Genomic DNA, 8,747 nt, shown 5'->3' with positions numbered 1-8,747 from the left:
TGTTGTTTGTTTAAGTAAGTTTTTTATTGTGAAAATACTGTACAGAGGGGTTACAATCACATGAGCAAGGTAATCAGTACATTTCTTATCAAGCATTGTTGCCTCCTCCTTTGTTTTTCCCCTACCATCCCTCCCCCCCACCTCCACAGCTACACGCCCCCTCTCCTCCTAAATTATAAAGTTTGTTTTTTGACATAGCATCTTGTACATCTCATTGTTGCAATGGGTCAACCTGTATCCCTATTTAAACAATTTGTTTTTCCCTTCCCCTCCCCAAATTATACCAGTTTCAAATACAGTGAAAACAGGGGTTATACCATGGGGGGAGGGACATACAAAGCAACAAAAAAAAATCACGTGGTACCTTATAAACACATTAGAAGCTAGAGCAAGAAAGAAAATAACCATTTGTGTCCTTATCTTGGGGTTCATTTCGCTTAACATCATCTTATCTGACCTTTCCTGCTTGTCTCAGATATATACTAGTTATTGCAAATAAGGGAAACCATGGAACCTATGTTTCTTTGGGCCTGGCTTACTTCACTTAATATAATTTTTTCCAATTTTTAAGACAATGGGAATGCTTTATATTCTGTCTGTCATGGAGGAATTCTTTGGAATCAAAACTGGGCATCATTAGGGAACCCTAATTGCCTCACACACCTCATCCGTAAGGCCAACTCAATTGGAGTACAAATAGCTCACAGGTGAAGGCTTGTTCGAGGACAACTGTAAGGAGTGGAGACCATCTGTTTGAGATCATCCTTGCCTCCTTCCTTAGTCCGTCTCATTTTCTGTGTTATCATCAATGCTTGAGTCTCAGGCTGCTGGTCAGTAGCCAGACCTCCTGACTGGAACAGAGACATGGATGGAGATTTTAGTTTTTTCTAAATTCACAATGTTTTTCAGAGAGTGGCCATTTAATAAAGCATGAGATTTCCCCCCCCCCCCCATAACAACTGTCACTTTTGCTTCTCAGTGATCATCACTGACATGGTAGCTAGGGACCTCTGTCACCTTTGGGCCTCCTGCTAGATAGATGACTGGAATCGCAGGTATTATTGAGTAGAATGGGACCTTGCACTTGGGTGAGGAGACTGGGTGTGCTATTCACACACACACACACACACACACACACACACACACACACACACACACACACACACACACACGTAACATGCTGACTGCATCCTCAAACTCCCACACAGTGCCTGCCAGGAGTCTGTCCTTCAACTCACACAGAAGGCAGACATCAGCACAAAATCGGCAGCACAAGATGGGCCAGGAATGAAACCAAGACAAAGGAGCCAAGATGACAGCTTTTGATTATTTAAAGACATAAAGACAAATAATCAAAGATGAAGTGAAGAGATTTCAAAAGGCAGCTGTCTCTGACAGCCCTTCCTGGATAGCACCGAGTGTTAAGCCTGTGGCTACTGCAGCAGCAGTAATTCCAGCAGAAGCAGAGACTGCGGAACAGGAAGGGTTCAGCCGAGAGCATTGATGCCCAGAAATCAATCTCCCCCGCCCCTTTCTCTGTCTCTGTCTCTGTCTCTGTCTCTGTCTCTCTCTCACACACACACAGCACATACACACACATCCTTCTAAGGAGGGCTTGATCTTTGCAGCAAGCCTTTGACTTTCTGCACTGCTAGTAATATGAGGTTGCAGTGAGCAGCATTTTGGCATTCTTGGTGCCGTTAGCTTTGCTACGCCTTCTTCACTTTCAGCCTCACAGAAATCTGTATTGTTCTGGCCTCTAAGTTGATTTTTTCTGGTCTGCTCCCCATCCTCTGCAAAGGGTACCCAGCAGTAAGCTGGAGTCATTCCCAACCCCAGATCCCTTTCTCGGCTTCTGCTGTGCCTCCTGGTGCTACTCCAAGGGCGTGGTCTGCCCTCCAGCAACACAAGATGCAGCTTTGTTGGCATTCTTCTAACCCCAAGCTGGAATTAATACAATATAAAGCACTGCTAGATTTATTACTTGCATTTGGCTTGGTCAGTGCAATTATTCTCTGCCAAAGGAAACATCAGCAGGGAATAGAGGCCAGTAAGAGAAGAAAACAAACATGGGTTTACTTCTCACTAAACTGGTGCCCACCAAAACTTTCAGGAGGCTCCGATGTAAGTTAACTCTTAAGTTTATGTTGGCAATTCCATATGTTTGGCACGAGTTCCCGTGGCTTCCTTTGTAAGAAGCTCCCTGGAGACCTTGAGCTAGAAGTTACCCTCCGAATAACCTAAGCATCGTCTCTAACTCTCAGTGTTTGAAGAGGAAAATTCACTGTAATTAATTCTCCATCTCCTCTTCTTGCCTCCTGCTATGTGCCTGGCCCAACTCCACTCACTAATGTCCATTTATCTCAGGCTCTTCTGTCTAGTTTTCTTGATCAGTTTCTGGTTCCTGGGGCCAGCTGTGAGTGCTGAAGCTTTTATGTCGGCTTCCCCGCTCACCCCCCACTCCTGAACTTTGCTTCACTTGGCTTCATTTTCTTCATACATAGTTATCTGAATTGGAATGAGAGAGCTAAAAATCTGCTCTCCTGAACTTATCCACATTTCTGAAAACATAAACTGGAAAATGTACCAGCTTAGCTGAGTTCCTTAGGCCTAAAAGCCATTTTATCTCCCAATAATGATAAATGAGCAAAATGTACAATTCCTAGGGGAGTGAATGAAGCAAGTGATTGTTTCCATTTGCCTTTTTTTTCTTGAGCTGTACTGTTTAAAAAAAAAAAACCCACCACCAAAACAAAACAAAACCTTCTCCAATGGTTTCTCCGTCTGGGCTCTTTCACAAGGTCCTCTGCTCAGAATGAGGGAAGGAAGAGGTTGAGGGGTGCAAAGGTCTCCCTTGGTTTGATTGAATGCAAAAAATAACAAGAAAGTTCATACCTCCTCTTAAATCCTTGGTGTCCAGCCCTCTGCTCCAACACTTGGCTTTAGAATGGAACCTTCTGGAGAAATTCTTCCTGTGGGTAAATGAAAAGATAGACTAGCAGGTTAAGCAGGTTTGTTTGTCTCCTGGTTGGATGAATGTGTGGCTATTTCGGGCTGTTAGGACTGAAGCAATTGGAATCAAAGGCTATCAAAAGTGAGGCTAGGAAAAATGAAGTGTAGGCAGCAGGTGTGAAGCATGGTCTGGAGTCTGAGGAAGCTCAGAGAGTTCTTAGGATGACAACTGGAAACCAAAGCTATTAGAAAACCCAGAGACATTTTCTGGGGGAGTTTTCCCATCGTGTTTTGCACTAGTAATTCTTTGGGAGAGTCTATGTCTTTTTCTATTCGAATGATCAGAGCACTTTTGTATATTCATTGGTCAATCTGAGACTTAAATCTCAGACCCTCTCCCCCTCAATCAATCACCAAAGCCACGCGTTTGTTCAGTGTAACATGGGAGGACCGCTGAGGGCTCTGAAGTCTTTGCTGGCTGAGGGGCTTTCCTCAGGCTTTTTGTTGAAGAGACTCATTCAGTCTAATGGTTAGCATGAGGCTGAGCTTCATAGACTGTGCTGCCTTTCTCTGAGTCTCCTCTTGCCTAACCTACCAACGTACATAAGCTGCCCCCCAAGAAATTCCCAACTATTAAAAAAGAATCCAATTATTAAAAAGGTATCCTGCCGGCTGGGAAGGTGGCTCAGTGGTAGAGCGCTTGCCTTGCATGCATGAGGCCCTGGGTTCAATTCCTCAGCACCATATAAGCAGAAAAAGCTGGAAAGTGGTGCTGCTCTGTCTCAAGTGGTAGAGTGCTAGCCTTGAGCTGAAGAGCTGAGGGACAGCTCCCAGGCCCAGAGTTCAGGCCCCACAACCGACCAAAAAAAAAAAAAAAAAGTATCCTGCCTATTAAGTCATACGTATGACCCAGAATAATGGCTTTTTTTTTTTTTTTTTTTTTTTTTTGCTAGGCCCAGTGCTTGAACTCTGAGTCTGGGATCCATCCCTGTACATTTTTGCTCAAGGCTAGCATTCTGCCACTTGAGCCACAGCTCCACTTCTGGCTTTATGGCGGTTAATTGGAGATAAGAGTCTCACAGACTTTCTTGCCCTGGCTGGCTTCAAACTGCAATCCTCAGATCTCAACCTTCTGAGTAGCTAGAGTTATAGTCATAAGCTGCTGGTGTTTGGTTGAGTAGTTGCTTTTGAGCACAATTTCTTCTCTCTAAATTGAAGCATTCATCAACATTTGTTCAATAACATATTATTGAATCTTTACAGTAGGGCCCCTTTATGAACAAAACAGAAAACAGTGAGCAAGAAAGTCTATTGAGGGAGAGAAACAACAAGTAACAGAGATTAAGGCGAAACCCCTGAGGGAAGAATTACACAAACCTTGTGCTATTATTTCAGTGTGTTCCTTTGTGTGTGGTTCGCTCTCCTCAGTGTGGTATTTTACAGATGGTGAGAGCCTTAAGAGGTCTAGAGTCTAGTGGAAGTTCATTGAGGTCCTGCTCACAGAAAGAATTTAGGGAGTTCTCTTATTATCAAGGAGCAAATCTAGCTCCTCTCCTTGCTTCATGTAGGCTCTTCTTCTTTCTCTACTCATTCTCACCATGGTGTCACCATCCACCATGGGGTTATATAGCCAAGACACTCTCAGTAGAATCAGTGCAATGCTGTTTGGCTTTCTGTCTTCAAACTGATAGGTAAACAAGATATTTCATCATAGTAATAGAAAAATATGCTGATATACCTTCGCATGTTAAGGCCATAGAATTTGGTGAATGGGCATGCGAGTGTGAGATAAGGCTAAGCAGAAACATGATCATGAAGGAACTTTAGGTAAACAGGAAGAAGAATGGAGTCTCTTCTAAATCCAGTGGAAATTCATTGGAAATTCATGTACTGGTTTGGAATTGTATGGAGTAAGAATGAATATAAGGAGACTGTTTACCAGCCCAGGCAAATATGATAGCAACATGGCCTACAAATGTGCCAGAGAGGATGGGAACTTGGAAGTTCTAAGCTGAATTTCGGTAGTAGAATTGACAGAATTGACAGAATTTAGATTGACTATGAGCTCACTTGGGGCTTGAGAAATGAGTAAGTACTCATGTCATGTATTGAGTTGGTGAAGCTAGAGATAGGAAATGAATATTTTAGGGGTTAACAGGAGACACAACCAACAAAACCACTGTTAACTAGTACTTTTCTTGTCCACATTGCCTGTGAAATATTTAACAGCAATCAATAGGGCAAATGATTTTCTAACTTAGATCTGAAGTTTGAGATCTAAGATGCCATTTAAAGTTGTCAGAAGGACCTAAAGGAGTAGAAAAAGAAGCCAAATACATATTTCCAGTATTTGGGAGGAAGCTTCTGCCAAGGTCAGAAGAACAGCTCTGCCAAGACTTCTCCATCCAGCAGGACCAATAGTGGCAAGGCAGAGAGAGCCAGTTTCTTTCCTTCACAGAAGAACTACAATTCTACTGTATCACTACTTCATGAATAACAACATCTGGCTAGCATATCATTCATGCTCCAGTCTGAGAGCCACTGCCCACATGTTCTTTTCTGGCTAATTTTGTTCTGACATTGACCCCAATCTATTTGTTCAGGACTTCCTGCCTGTCTGTAACTTCCAGCACTGCATGACTCTTTGGAATTCAAGTGTTAAGAAGACATTCTTTCCACTAGTTCACACTTTATCCTCAGATTAATCTTTTATTAACCACAACCTTTTGTCTATACTACATATTGAGACCTGTTGGCCTATTGACCAAGTTCCTCAGCTTCTGACCTTCTGCTTGGGGAGACTATAAGAAAGGAAGATGACAATGTGAGGGCAACCATTTGTTCACTGAAAGACTTTCTTGGAAGTAGGATTAGCTATCCAGTCTATAATATAGTAGATAGTACTTAAAGTAATTAATAATGACCTGGGAGACTACTAAAACATTGGAATGCAAATCTTTTGGTGTTGTGTTGAACAAAAAGACCCAGTTTATGGACTTTTGCATGACTAGACATTCCATTTCTCTCTTCTTTTACATAAAGGATGACAAGCTCTGTGTATTTATGTCTCCCTCCTGAATTTCAAGTCTAGATAATGATAGTGCTGTGGTTAGCCTAACTGTAGTATTGTGATATCAGCCTTCATAGATCAACTATTTTTTTTAAATAAAGTGTCCTATACTGTAGAGAGGCTGTAGAAGAACAAAGAGTTTCTCAGACAAGTACTTTCTGGGAAATTCCAAGAGCAGTGAGCCTAGTTGAGAAAAAACACAAGGTTTTTCACAGGTCAAAGTCATTTGGCACTGGCTCTAGGTCAGTGTTGGGAGCTTGTGTCTGGAACACAAACTCAGGGAAGTCTTTTTTGTCATGAAAGACCTCTAAAAGTCAATGTATTATCCACAGACACAGCTTGGATAGCCTGAAGTCTCAGTAGGCCTGCCTCTCACTCAGCTCTGGGCTGCATAGGCTCAAGGAATGATTTGGGAAGAGCAGGAAGTAATCAGGATCCTGGTCAAACCCATATATCTGTAGCGGAGCCCATTTCATGGAGGTAAATGTGGAAATTTTACTCTATTGGTAATTGCTGGTTAGAATGCAAAGGCATTCTAAAGTATGTAGTTGCTGGGAACTCTTTGGTTCTTTAAAAAGCTCTTTTTCTCTATTAATTTTAATGAGGACTCAGGTGCAAGGAAAGATGTCTACTTTGCAGCACCAAAGGTGAACAAAAGAAGATGTAGGAATCTAGTATGAGACTGAAAATGACTGGTGACCAGCTCCAGAGAGGTGTCCAGAATGGGGAAGTGCATTGTGTTTGTGCAGCAGAAAGGATGGAGCTCATGTGGCTCCCATCAGCTAACACTGGGAAAGAAAGAGTTTTGGAGGCAGTACAGGCTGCTGCAGTATTAGGCTAGGGGACACAGGAGAACAGCTATCTACAAGGCTATCAGACTGAAGCTCAGGGTAAGCAATCTTCCTAAAGGAGCTAAGAAATAGTTATTGCTTGCAGATTAGAAGAACAATAGGCACAAAAGCAATCATAGTATTGGAGGAAGCGGAGAGAATAAGGGGAGGTAAGACCTGAAACTTGTGTACTTAGGCTTTTTCTTAGGAGCCTCGGTTAGGTCTGATTGACTGCAAGAACGCACTTAATAGGAAAGCGCTGTGTTTATGCTGACTTATAGGACTGGAAGAAGAGTGACTTAGGTCTCATGACAAGTTCACTCAAGACTACCTGGACAAAAATGTAATGTGCACATCTGGTTTGAATACGTTTATGCCATTTCAACAACTTTTCTTACTCCTATGGACTAATATCCTTATCTATCTTAGTGACTTGATCACTGATAAACGAACATACTTATATTTTGAAAACATCAATGATGTGCTTATGAAGCAAGGTTGGCTTGTGATATTATTAAGTTAATTTAATGTGGATGAAATAAAGACATTTCTTTGCTGTTCAGTAATAAATGATAGCAATTATAGGGAATAGATTAAGTAAGAACCTTTCTTGTGGCATTTCCCATGGTTACTTTCAGAGACTCAATTTTAGCTCCTTACTGCATTTCCTACTTGCCTTTAACCTGTGCCATATTCTCCTTGGGAGAGTATGTCTCCATCTCTTTCCTTCCCTGCCTTTTTCTTCCTTTCTTTAAATATTAACTGAGCACATACTGAAGAGTATAGCAGAATGTCTCTTCTCCCATAGATCTTATATCCTAGTTGTGAGCCATACTATAAGCAAACATAACCACTGAACAAATCAAATAGTGAAAGGTGCTATAGAGAGGAATAAAAGAGGATAAAGGTGTAAGTAGAGTTAAGAAATGAGGCAGCCAGCTGTACAGGTTTGTGGGAACAAGAATACGATGGATCAAAGCTCCGCTCCAAGATAGGGGCCATTGAGAATCAGCAAGAAGGCTAATGTGGTTAAGTCAGATGGAAGGAGGAGGGGCTGAGAGATTGAAGCCAGAGGCAGTGGAGGTCATGAGTAACAGCTAGCTGCATCTGATCCAGCTTGGGAATTTGTCTTCCCCAAAAGTAAACTTTCTTAGTAACTTCTCAAAGACTGAAGAAGCACCAAAACTAAAATGAATGAGAATGAATGAAGTGTCCATTCAAGTCCCAGGGAGAAATACCTGAACAAGAGGGGCCCTCCATAGATGTCTGTCTGCTTGTCACAGCTTTGCTTCCTTCTCTTCTCTATATGTTGTTCCCAGGCTGATAATGCAGGGGTGGCAGGGGGATGGGTACTTCCGGAAGGAGAAAACATCAGACGGTTATTTGTCAATAGGTCTCCCCTCCCACCCAACAGACATCTCCAAGGAGTGTGCCAAGGCGGAGGAGAGGTGAGCGCAGTACGCCTGCGGCCTCTCAAAGCTACCTCTGCTCTCCCACTGTGAGACTTTTGCTCTAGTGGAGCCACAACTCTCACATGTCAGAGAGTTATTCTTCCCTCCATCAGGGGAAATCTTGGGATTCTGTCAGCTTTGAAAAGAATGTGTTCTTGGCCCTGCGATAAACTCGTGGCTCTCTCTTGCTCTCTAGAATTTCACCTTACATCTGTAGGGCTGAATCACCAAAAAACTTTTCAGCTAGGTTTGAACATTGAATTGTTGAGCAGATTTTCTTTCTTTCTTTCTTTCTTTCTTTCTTTCTTTCTTTCTTTCTTTCTTTCTTTCTTTCTTTCTTTCTTTCTTTCTTTCTTTTTTTCTTTCTTTCTTTCTTTCTCTTTCTTTCTTTCTTTCTTTCTTTCTTTCCTTCTTTCTTTCTTTTCTTTTCTTTCTTTCTTTTCT

General features: G+C 42.1%; 1 long non-coding RNA gene across 1 annotated transcript; it reads right to left on the bottom strand.

Annotated features, from left to right (window-relative positions):
* Positions 1 to 237: 237 nt before the first annotated feature.
* Positions 238 to 8,165, bottom strand: LOC138829021 (uncharacterized). The gene is made up of 3 exons (XR_011372468.1): positions 8,091 to 8,165; positions 2,896 to 2,972; positions 238 to 851 (listed from the first exon to the last, which is right to left on the bottom strand). It is a non-coding gene; the product is annotated as an uncharacterized lncRNA (long non-coding RNA).
* Between the last annotated feature and the right edge of the window lie 582 nt (positions 8,166 to 8,747).

The sequence above is a fragment of the Dipodomys merriami genome, unplaced genomic scaffold (assembly GCF_024711535.1).
Source record: "Dipodomys merriami isolate MVZ:Mamm:240054 unplaced genomic scaffold, mDipMer1.0.p SCAF_17, whole genome shotgun sequence".
NCBI lineage: Eukaryota > Metazoa > Chordata > Mammalia > Rodentia > Heteromyidae > Dipodomys > Dipodomys merriami.
This window is presented reverse-complemented; position numbering and strand designations above follow the sequence as displayed.